The sequence below is a fragment of the Protopterus annectens genome, chromosome 1.part0 (genome assembly GCF_019279795.1).
Source record: "Protopterus annectens isolate FY-2018-M chromosome 1.part0, PAN1.0, whole genome shotgun sequence".
Classification (NCBI taxonomy): Eukaryota; Metazoa; Chordata; order Ceratodontiformes; family Protopteridae; genus Protopterus; species Protopterus annectens.
The window spans coordinates 540731237-540743269 of NC_056725.1; the positions used below are offsets into that span (position 1 = coordinate 540731237).

Genomic DNA, 12033 nt, shown 5'->3' on the forward strand with positions numbered 1-12033 from the left:
CCCACCATAACTTGGCTCCCTATTTGGGGGGCTCCTGATATTTGGGGCAAGAAAAACTGATGTAATGGTGTTGACTGCCTGTTTTGGTACCCCTAACGTCAGTCCTGGAGTGACAGCATCCAACGCAGAAATACTAACTCTCTGGTATACAGGCCGACTGAGGGCTACCTGCAGGCAGATAACCCAAGTGTGATAACTGCAACAATGAATATACTCGAACATCTACATTTATGCTAAGTGTACACAACTGTACTATTCTTTTATACTGGAATGCAGGATCTGAATTGTATAGATGTAGTAAAGCCTTATTAAGCTTAATTCTTTTGGCTGCCAAAAAAATACTAGATAATGGAAATCAAAGTGTAGACCAACTGTATTTGAAGTATTGAATATTATAATACAGATTAAGAACTGGAAGAAGGCTCTTTAGAAAAAGAAAGGAGAAATTGCATAGAACTAAATGGAAATTGTGGCAACAATGCATACCTAGTGTTCAGGAGGAGGAGAGAGATTTAATGGAAGGCAGGAATTCATCATTTTTTTGTAATGGAATAATGATAGTAGCAAAGTGTATGTGGTGTATATTGTATTTAAATGGAAAAATGTTAAAATGATGTATTTTCTTTTCTGTTTATGTATGTTTGCCATGTCTTAATTGATAATTTAATGAAAGTGCTTTAAAAAAGGATGTTCCTAGTGCCAAAGAAAGAAAATGCTTGACCAGTTTTGGATATTTCTTTACTAAAATTGTTTATGATAGTGCCCTAATTTAGAGTGATGTCACTTCACAATCTGTTACGTACTGTCTCAAGTTTCCTGGTAACACTAGACTTATAAGATGCTTATCCTCATATCCGTATTCATCCAGACCTTCAGATGTTTCTTAATGTTTTGTATTTGTGGATCACATTATCAGTTCTCTGCCTTAGTTTGGACTACCCACTATACCAAGACTGTTCACAAATTGTCTAGCTCCAATTATAGCTCATCGCAGGCTATAAGGTATCCACATTTTTCCATATTTAAATTACTTGCTTATCTTTGCTTATACTTTGAAAAAGACCCTGCAGTCTCTGTTAGGTTAGAAATCTCTTGCGCAAGCTGGGATTCCAGGGGAAACGGCCAAGTCTGTCTCGACACTCCTAGGATGTCATCTAGTCACAAGAATTTAAAGATCTTTTTTTCCATAGGGAAAAAGATTTTTATTTAGATCTGTTTCTAAGGTTTTCCCCTTAGACTCCGGTCACTGTGAGGGAATACCTCAGGACTTGTCTCATGCATCTGTGACTCTCATAATAACTCTGGCAAAGCTTCACATGATAACGATGCAGTGATATCTGAAGTGTCTGTGGTCCCGACATTATCACCCTTCATCTTTTCAAATTACAGTACTGGGGTTTGACAGAAGAGAAATCTTTTAACAGCGACAGCAGATATCCTTAAATTCAGGACTCCCATCCTCTCTCCCTGCTCCAAAGCAGTCACCACAGATGCTATGAACTTTACTTAGGGAGCAGCCTCATGAGGGATAAAAGCGCAGGGGTGTGGGACACCACGGACAGATGCAACCACATAAGTATCTAGGAGATGCTTACCCTGATTAAAGCACTCCAGACTCTGAACCATCTTTGGATCCTTGGACCGCTTCAAAGTGGTTTCATACAATAGTCATAGTCATGTGGGAACCCTTTCTGCAGACTAGCCATATTAGTTTTTCATGTAACTTCACAGCACAATCTCACTCTAAAGGCATCCTTCATTTCCAGCAGAGCAAAGTTGAATTTCAGATGAGTTGATTAGGACCAGGGCAGACCCTCGCAAATAGAGACTAGATTGGGGGGGAGTGGATCTTCCAACATTTAATCAGTGTGTGAGGGGTTCCTCGAGTAGACTTTTTTGCATCCTGTTTGAATAATCAGCTGGCAAGGTCCTGTTTCAGGGCTCAGTGCAAGAAGGCTTGGAAGACAGATGCCTTTTCTTTGGACAGGAAAGTTTTTTTATGCTTTCACCCTTTCCACTTATGAACTTCTGAAGGTTCAGAGGGAATCCCCAAACATCATTGTAATGACTCCCTTCTGGGCTTTGCAGTTGTGGTTCTTCCTTTTTTGGGAAATGGCAAGGGGCACTTACCACAAGCTTCCTCACAGACTGTATCCTCTCATACAATAATACAGATGTTTGAAGCACTCCAACTTCAGTCATTTTCAGTTGACTGCCTGGATGATAAGGGCTTGATTACCTGTAAGCACCTGTTTAATGAGGATGTGCAGCAGGTACCAACAAAGGCAAGAAAACCTGCTAGTAGAAAATTCTGTATTAGCAAATAGAAAAGTTTTTCTAATTTGTGCCAGCAACATAAACACCAGCCATTCAGGGATACTTGTTCTCTTGTTTTACAATATCTGTATGAGTCACTGCCTATAGGTTTTCTTATTCCTCTGTCAGAGTTCATTTATTGGCCATTTTAGCACGCCTGCCCATAGATGATGCTCTTTCAAGGAAATCTCACGAGTAAATGTTCTTGAAAGTGGTTTTGTTTAAGAGGCTGTCAAAGTGAACCAGTGGGGCCCCTTCTTGGAATCTTAATTTTGTGTTAAAGAAGCTAACACTTGCTTCCTTTGAATCAACTAATTTGTTTGATTTGAGGTTCTTAACATGGGAAACAGTTTACTGATTGCTCTGACCTCTGTAAGAAGGCTGTCTGAGTTGCAATCTCTTATGGTGAGTCAACCCTACCTCATTTTCCGTAGAGACAGGGTTTCTTTAAGACCTAATCCTTCTTTAATGCCTGAAGTTGTACCGAAGTTTATTTTAAGCCAAACTATTCATTTCCCATTTTCTTTACCGAGTCTAAAAATAAGGGAGGAAGGATACTCCATACCTTGGATGTCCACAGACAACTCTGGTACTTTTTTGACAGAACATATCTCTCAGATCTTTGGTTCAGATGTTCATCGTGTTTCACTGTTGCAGTCATTACTCTTGGGTTATCCTGCTGGCAGGCTACCCTCGGTCGGCCATAATTCCAAAGTCTAGGTCCGGCGTCGGTTGATGTCGCCTCTTCCCTGATGATAGTGCACCAGGGGTATAAAAGATGCAGCCGACGCCATTTTCTCCAGTCTTTCTTGCCGCGCGGTGCCCGAAGCAAAAGCAGTTCGCAAGTGCCGGTCGGCCGACTCCTGAGATTATCAAATCTGAATTTCAGAACCGAAGTCTTCATTAAAGCTAAGTACCCCGTTGGGGAAACTTTTTTTCTTGCTCCAGACCGATGTCAGAAAAAGTTAACAATTGTATTTCTTGTGGGAAGCAAATACCTCATAAGGATTTTCACTCTTACTGTATTCCTTGCCTAGGCCCTGATCACAACATTGCTAGCTGTCGGTTTTGTGCCAGATTTAACCAACGCACTGTTAAGCGTCTGTTCGATTTTGCATTTCATTAATTTGGCCGAAGATTTAATTATATAATGCTGTCGGAACAGCCGACGACCGGAGTTTACAAAAAAACGCAAGGACAAGGAAAAAGGATAGGCATCCGTGGTCCAAAACCGACGAGACCTCTGCTAGGCCAGTTGCCGGTTCTCAGTGAGGCGTTTTTGCAGCCCCTGGAGCCCACTACCTCAGAGCCACAGGCTACTTCCGACTCCCACGTGGAGCTGACTGGGCCTCTGGATACTCAAGGTACTGGACACTCGGAAATCATTCCCTCAGATGGGTCCGGAGCCGCTGAGCAGGCATCGGCTTCTGAGGGTGTCTTCAGACCTACACAACTATATATTAAGCCATCTTCAGCTTCAAAGACAAAGACTAAAGCAGCTCTAAAGACAAAGAAACAAGTACAGCATTCTCCTACTCAGTCTACCATGCCTAAAAAAACAGATGATCAAAATGGCCGAAGACCTAATTTCTTTGATCAGGGGCTCCCATCCCCCACCTGATAAGAGACCTATTTTTCTTCTGATCAGGTTTCTATTTCCTCTGATTCCTCTTCTGAACAGGATTATTCCATGCTTCCCTATGAGGATTCTGATGCTGAAGAATCCATTCCTTTAGCCTCTCCTCCTGAAGATTATTCTTTTGGGGAAACCCTGCATACCATGATAGAGCATTTCCACTGGGAAAGCCAAGATTATTCTGAATCTAAGAAAAGGGTCAGAGACTTTCTGCTACTTCCTCAGCACAGACACCTTGCTAATCCACCTGTTTTAGACATTGTAGATGATGTATTTTCAGAGTCCAGCCTGTCCCCTGACTCTTTACCCCCTGCACCTGCTAAGCCAGACAGATACTACAGGGTTCTGGATTCTCATAAATTCCTGTATAAAAACCCTGCTGCTCATCCAGAAACTATATCTCAGGGTCCCAAGGGGGGGTTAAAGCCTCCACTGCAAAAAACCCTGTCCCCTCTGATAGGGATTCCAGGGCTCTAGACAGATGGGGGAAGAAAGTATACACTTCTGCTACCTTGGCTGTAAGGGTTTTAAATTGTCAGTTTCATATGCTTAAATATCAGCAATATTTAATGACACTGCTTAAACAGAAATTGACAAATACTGAATGTTCCGAGAACAAGGAATTGCAGGATTTATTGCATGCAGCTGAACAAGTGGGAAAGCATGCTTTGCAATGTGGTTATGATTCACTGGAGGCCTCGTGCAGGGCCGCTGTCACAGGTTCTGTTATTAGAAGGCATGCTTGGTTAAAGGAACAGAATCTGTCTGATCATGTTAAAGCAAAATTATTAGATGCACCATTGCAGCATGATACCTTGTTTGGTACTAAAGCAGAAGAGGTTTTGAAAAAAATGGAGGATAAAGCAAAATCCATGCAGACAGTCAAGGATTTCTTACAGGTACAGCCTTCCAGGTTTAGCAGGAACTGGCCTTCTAAAAATTGGTCCTTTCCAGTGTCAGACAGACCACAAAGAGGCAGATACAGGCGTCCCAGAGGCAGATCTCAGCCCCAAGGCTCATACAGGCCTAAACAATGGGGTGCTCCTACCTCCAAAAGCGGAGAAGACAAATCACAACCTTACAGGAAACGGTCCCAATGACTTTCCTCTGCCAGATCCAAGCACTTTTCTTTTGGCAGCCCCCTTAGGGTGAAAACTAGCTCTTTTTTAATCAAATTGGCAAACAATTAAAGACAAATAGGTCCTGAACATAGTGTCCCAAGGCTACAGATTCCATTTTCACACTCTACCAAGGTCAAAAGGTATGCCAGACCTGCCACACAATCAATGGGCAGAGGCGCAAAAACTAATTACAGCCCTCATGGACATGAGGGCCATTCAGCAAGTACCACAACAGGTGCAGGGGCAAGGATTTTACTCCAGACTTTTCCTAGTACCCAGGAAAGACAGAACCTGGAGGCCAATACTGGACCTGTCTATTCTAAATACGTTTCTGGAAGTTCCAAAATTCAAGATGTTGACTCTACAGCAGCTACTGCCCATGCTGAGCAAGAAGGCTTGGCTCATAACTTTGGACCTAAAAGAGGCATACCTGCATGTCCCAATCAGACAATTTTGCAGAAAATAGCTCAGATTCATAGCTGGCTCAATGCATTACCAATTTTCTGCACTGCCCTTTGGCTTATCTACTGCGCCCAGGGTTTTCACAAAGTGCCTGGCACCAGTAATTGCATTTTGCAGACAGAGGAATTCAAATATATCCCTACTTGGATGACTGCCTAATTCAAGCAGAGAACAAAGACATTCTTCTAAAGCATCTGGCATTTGTAAAAAGATTACTAACTGGCCTAGGGTACACAGTAAACGAAAATAAATCAAAACTAGTGCCCTCTCAAGAGATGATATTCCTGGGTGCAAGCTTAAATACAACTGCCCAGATGGCATATCTCACGCCAGACAAAAGCAACTGACTAATTACTTCAAGAAATTGGCAAGAAAAACCCACTTATCTACAAGGAAAATCCTGCAGGCCCTGGGTTTCATGGCATCCTGCATTCTACTAATTCCATATGCCAGACTGCATATGAGGAAACTACAGTGGTATCTAAAAAGTGTTTGGACTCAGCATTGCCACAGCCTAGAGACAGTAATTGCACTCATTCCATGCCTGCAACAGGAGTTTCGATGGTGGGCAGAAGCCTGTCACCACAACAAGGGTCTGCCATTCAGTTTACCCATTGCCAGACAGACACTAACAACAGATGCATCAGATTATGCATGGGGGGCCCATATGGCAGGAAAATGTATTCAGGGCAAATGGCCTGCAAACCAGATGCATCTTCAAATCAATCAAAAAGAGATGCTAGCTGTTCAAAATGCCCTGACAGCCTTCAAGGACCTACTTCATCAAGGACAACTGCTGATAGACAGACAATACTACGGTCATGTGGTACATAAACAGGGAGGTACACATTCCTACCCTCTCTGCAGACAAGCAATGATCTTATGGGACACAGCATTGGCTTTTCAAATTCACTTGAAGCACAATTCCTGCCAGGAAAAACAAATACTCTGGCAGACTAACTAAGCAGAAGCCTCATGGATCCCCACTAATGGAAACTGGATCCACAAGTCTTCAGCATGATAATAAGGAAATGGGGATGCCCAGACATAGATCTATTTGCCTCCCCTCACAACTGCCAATTGCAGAGATTCTGCACAAGGATTTATCACAAGCAAGCATGGAAAGTGGACGCCCTATCCTTCAGCTGGGAAAATCTAACAGTATATGCCTTTCCTCCACTGCCTCTCCTTCCCAGGGTACTCCTAAAGGTCAGACAAGAGAAGCCAAAAATGATACTGATTGCACCAGACTGGCCACGCCAGCACTGGTACCCAGTCCTAAAGAGCTTGTCTTGAGGTCCAGCATGGATATTGCCTCAAACTCCTCACTTGCTGACCCAACAAAGCAATCCGATCCTGCACAGCCACCTCAGGACCTTAAATTTGGCAGTATGGCGGATAATGTAACCATTCAGATCACTCCTCTTTCAAAAGCTGTTATGTATGTTGTCTTGGAGGCCAGGAGGCCCAGTACCAGAAAATCTTATGCAGAAAAATGGAAGAGATTCTGTGCTTGGAACCAGGAACAAGGCATTGACATGTGTGTACCAAATATACCTCAGATTTTATAATACCTAACTGAGATGCTGAACAAAGGCCTTTCTTTCTCATCAATTAAGATTCATGCCTCTGCCATTTCAGCCCATTACAATACGGAACCACTTATCTTTTCTCATCCTTTAATAAGGCATTACCTTAGAGGGGGCAAAAACATTAGGCCTCCAAGGAGAGCGCCAATTCCGGCCTGGGACTTAAATTATATATTTCAAAAACTCACACTGCCTCCTTTCGAGCCAGCTTCAACAGCAGATATAAATTTTTTATCCTGGAAAACAGCCCTACTCCTAGCAATAACCTCTGCAAGGCGAGTCTCGGAGTTATAAGCACTCATGGCTGTGGAACCTTTTATCATTTTTCATCCAGACAGGGTTTCTCTGAGGACGAACCCTACATTCATGCCTAAGGTGGTATCCAGTGTGGCCCTCAACCCAGACCATTCACTTGCCTACCTTTTATCCAAATCCACAGAACAAGGGTGAGAAAATTCTGCGTTCTTTGGACACACACAGCCAGTTACGTTTCTACTTGGATAGAACTAAGCTTTCAGAAAAGCTGAGCAACTTTTAGTGTCATATGCTGTAGGATCACAAGGAAAAGCTATCTCAAAACAGACTATTTCTAAATGGATAGGCTATTACATCTGTTTCTGCTATTTTCAACATGGCAAATCAGTGCCTAAGGGCATTAGGCCTCATTCCACCAGACCAGCAGCCACTTCAGCAGCCTTCCTCAGAGGAGTACCAACCAAAGATATCTTACAGGCTGCAACTTGGAGTTCAGTGCACACTTTCACAAAGCACTACCACATACCTCTTTACTCTACGTCCAGAGCAGGCTTTGCCACAGCAGTTCTGCAGAGCCTCATAGCCTCTCCTAATCCTATATAGCCCAGCTGCCTATCCTCAGCTTTGGGATTCAACCCAAGAGTAGTGACTGCAACAGTGAAACACGAAGAACATAGTACAGTTGTGTACCTACCATAAATGTAGATGTTCGAGTGTATTCACTGTTGCAGTCCAGGTTACCCACCCACCATCCCCTTTCTCTTTGCTGGGACTTTTCTGCATTTCTTTATCCTATGCAACCTATTTGGTGTATTTGCTTGTAGACAAAGGGAATGTTATTTTTGTGCATGTATTTTTATTGGCATATTTTTTCAGCCTACCAATTTGGGGACACCTGACATCTGGGGCAAGAAAAACTGAAGAAAATGGTGTCTGCTGCATCTTTTATACCCCTGGCACACTGACGTCAGGGAAGAGGCGATAGCAGCCGAAGCCGGACCTAGACTTTGGAATTCTGGCCGACCGAGGGTAGCCTGCCAGCAGGATAACCCAAGAGTAATGACTGCAACAGTGAATACACTCGAACATCTACATTTATGGTAGGTACGCAACTGTACTTTCTTTATTTCTAGTGATGGTAAGAAGGGAAAACCTGTGTCAAAGCAGACTATTTCCAAATGGTTGTCTAAGGCTGTTAACTTTTGTTATACTGTAACAAAACCATTCCATGCATTGTCAAGTCCCACTCTACCAGGACCTTGGTTTCATCTATCCCTTTTTTTGGAAAGGGATAGGTTATAAAAATGTTTTAGAAGCTGCTACTATGTCCTCTGTGCATAATTTTACAAAGCACTATAAAGTTGATTTTTTTCTACATCCAGAATCAAGCTTTGCTAGGACCATTGTCCAAGATCTTCTGAACTCTTCTCTTTCCACCTCCCAGATATAGTTAGCTATATGGATAGATAACCATAGTTAAGGCTACTTGCAGCACTTTTCAATATAATGAACATAGTGCAGTTATAAAGTTCAAGTTACCATAATAGATGTTTGAATGATCACTGCTGCAGTAGTTGCACCCTCCCTGCCCCATCCCCCTTTGTTTTTAGTATGATTTTATGCCGGGGTGTGTGGACATTTGTTTTGTTGTTCCTGGGATAGTCCCTACAGGGCTCAGCCTCCCTCTTGCTGTTGTCAGGAGAACTCTGAAGGGCTTCACACTCAGACTTCTTTTAGGTCAGCTCGAGCTGTTTGACAGTTTGAGGATGTGGGAGGTGCCCTAAAGCTTTGGAAGCTGGCCAGCCATTATATCCTTGACAGGATGTGACCCATATTGCTAAAGCTACTGCAGCAGTGATCATTCTAACATCACTGTTTGTTTTCGGATTGATTGATTGTATTTATTTATTTATTGATTGATTGACATTTGATTTCCGGGAAAGTTTGACTGGGTAGAAGCTTATTTTCAACAGAGGCCCAGGGAGAAAAGCTCCAAATTATTACAAAACATTTTAAGAAAATTTTACAATCTTCAAAAACATATGCAGTTTAAATAATTATAACAAATTAGATATAATATAAAAACTTTGGTTAAGAATCGATATAAGGTATATGACCATCTTTTAATATTTAGAGAAATTGTAGAGTTGAGAAATTAAAGGTAAATTAGTGTAATACAAATAGCAATTGCAATATGAAGTGAAGAAAAAATGGGCTTTTAGAAAAGAGAATTAGTGGTAAGGAAGTAAGTGATGAAGGAAGAGAAAGGCGATATAAGGAAGATAAAGGTACTTGCTCACTTTTAGGGATATATAGGTTATCCTGGTTTTGAGCAAGAACAGAGGTAGATTTTAGGTAAGTCTTTCAGAGTGGTTTTGACAGATGGTAGGGTGGGTATACCTGATGGATACAGGTAGAGAGTTTCAAGCCTTAATAACCTTGAAGGAGTATAGACAGCACCCAGTAGATTTGCTAGGCTTATAGACGGGAGTTTGGGAACATAGTTGTGTTGAATATTTTATTTAATGCTTTAATGCTGGACAGGCAGATGGATGCTGGATTATTTTATGGGTGATAAGTTGTGTATATGTTCGTTAATGTGGCAGTTCTATCAGTTTAGGGTTTTCAGTGCTGTACAGTGGTGGGTTCTGAAAGGGGTAGTCCTGCAAATTTAGCAACCTTGTTATAACAATGTTCGTTTCAGTTTTTGTAAAGCCTGGAGGTTAAGGATGGGAGCACCATAAAGAAGATTCCAGATGAGATAAATACTTGAAAGTGTAGTTTTAGTTGCTTCGATGAGAGAGGTGTTTGGCTCTGTAATGCATCTGTAGTTTTTGATGAGTTTTTCTTATGCAATTGTGTATATGGAAGTCGAATGCGAGATTGTCATCCACTATCACCCCTATTAGTTTGCTATGAGAAGTGACTTCAGTGGTTGTACTATCAGAGGGGACTTTAAATTTATTTTTTTCACGAGAGAGGGATTTAGGGGGAAAAAATAGTAGTTTATTCTTTTTTGGGTTGAGCATGAGTTGAGTTACGAAGCCATGTTTTAGTGGCTGCTAAAGCTTCCCGAGTAATTTTTTGTAGGTGTACCATGTTGCCATATGTGCAAATGAGTGGAATCATCTGCGTATTCTATTAGGTTGGCCTGTTGTGTGGAAGTATAGTGTGTGTTGGTGAAAATGTTGGAGAAGGGGACCAAGCATAGAGCCTTGTGGTACACCTGTGGCGACTAGGAAGTAGTGTGTGTAGGGTGCCATTTTACAGACTGATACCTACTGGACAGGTAGCTTTTAAGCCATAGAAGAGTTGGCTGAGAGAGACCAGGTGAGGACATTTGAAGAAGTTTGCTGTGACAAACTATGTCAAAGGCTTTAAACAAGTCTAGAAATAAGGAAGAGACTAATTTACCATTATCTCTAGTTTTACAGGTAAGTTTAACTTACACAGCTGTCCATTTTGTTCATATTTAATACATTCTTTGCAATTCTTTCAGAGTTGGTGTTTTTATTTAACTGTTAAGGGTTGAGACTTACCAGGTAGGAGGAAATTTCAGCTGGACCTAATGTCAAACAGCATAGGTTATAATTGAGAGCTGGAGAATTGTGGTGGGACTAAATAGGAATGTCTGAAAGTAAAGCTTCTGATATCTTCTCAGCCCAATTCTCAAAGTGTTGTACCTGAAGTTTTGTAGGATTTGCTGTTATTCACTGGCTCCTTTAGTGTTATCTGCAAGTAAGTTGCAATGTTTTTAATGTCCATTGCCATGTCTAACATGGAAAACACAACATTTTTTGTACATTTTCCCTCCCATTGTCTTTCGATCATCAGCCCCTTCCTGGTAATTTGTCCCAAGATGCAATTAGGAGGGACCATCATTAAGACAGCTGTCAGAGTAGTTCAAGGTTTTTCATTTAGGCCCTGTATCCCCACTCTTGTTTTTTCTTGAACAAGAAAGGGGGGGGGTCCTTTCTGTGGACTTAAGATCCTGTCTACCCTTACTTTCACAAGGGGTGTTGCAGTAAGTATCTCTGCCCCCCCCCCCCCCAGTCCTGAAGTTAGGCGAATAGTTTATCTTGTCTGCACCAGGGAAAAACATACTTCCCTGTACATTTCCTTGAGCACACATACCCCCCCTCACCACCAAACAGGTGAGCTGGCCATGCCACTTCATTCTTCTCCCTCAGTGCGTGGCTTTTCCAGTGTCTAAGCCACTGACCAAAATCTCTGTCACCTAGATTATAGTCAGGGCTCCACCTCTCTATACCACGAGGGCAGGCACTGAAAAACTTTAATGCCAGCATTGTTTTCAGTGACACTCCACTGTTAACCTCTCCATCTTCTGAGAAAAAAATCCCTCTTTGCATCTGTTTTTCCCCCTTATTAGTAAACAGATTTACTTGTGTGTTGCTTCTGCCCCCTATTTAATGGGATAAACTGCTCTCTTTTCTCAACTTCCTTGGTCCTTTATCCAGTGCCATCCGTATACTGATACTGCTTTTCAGTGATCCTGTACTATATTTTTTATTCTGTTATGCTACAGTGAAATATTAGATTGGATGATTAGAAAACAGTGAATATTTAACGGTAAAAATCTGAGAATCTATAATATTTCTCATCAGACTGCATGTTCATGTTTCAAAGTTCTAAA

General features: G+C 41.9%; 1 protein-coding gene across 1 annotated transcript in view; it reads left to right on the forward strand.

The window, feature by feature from the left end:
- The window catches only part of USP34 (ubiquitin specific peptidase 34), a gene marked incomplete in the record, with an annotated part of 5849982 nt that overhangs the window by 580882 nt on the left and 5257067 nt on the right, over positions 1 to 12033 (forward strand).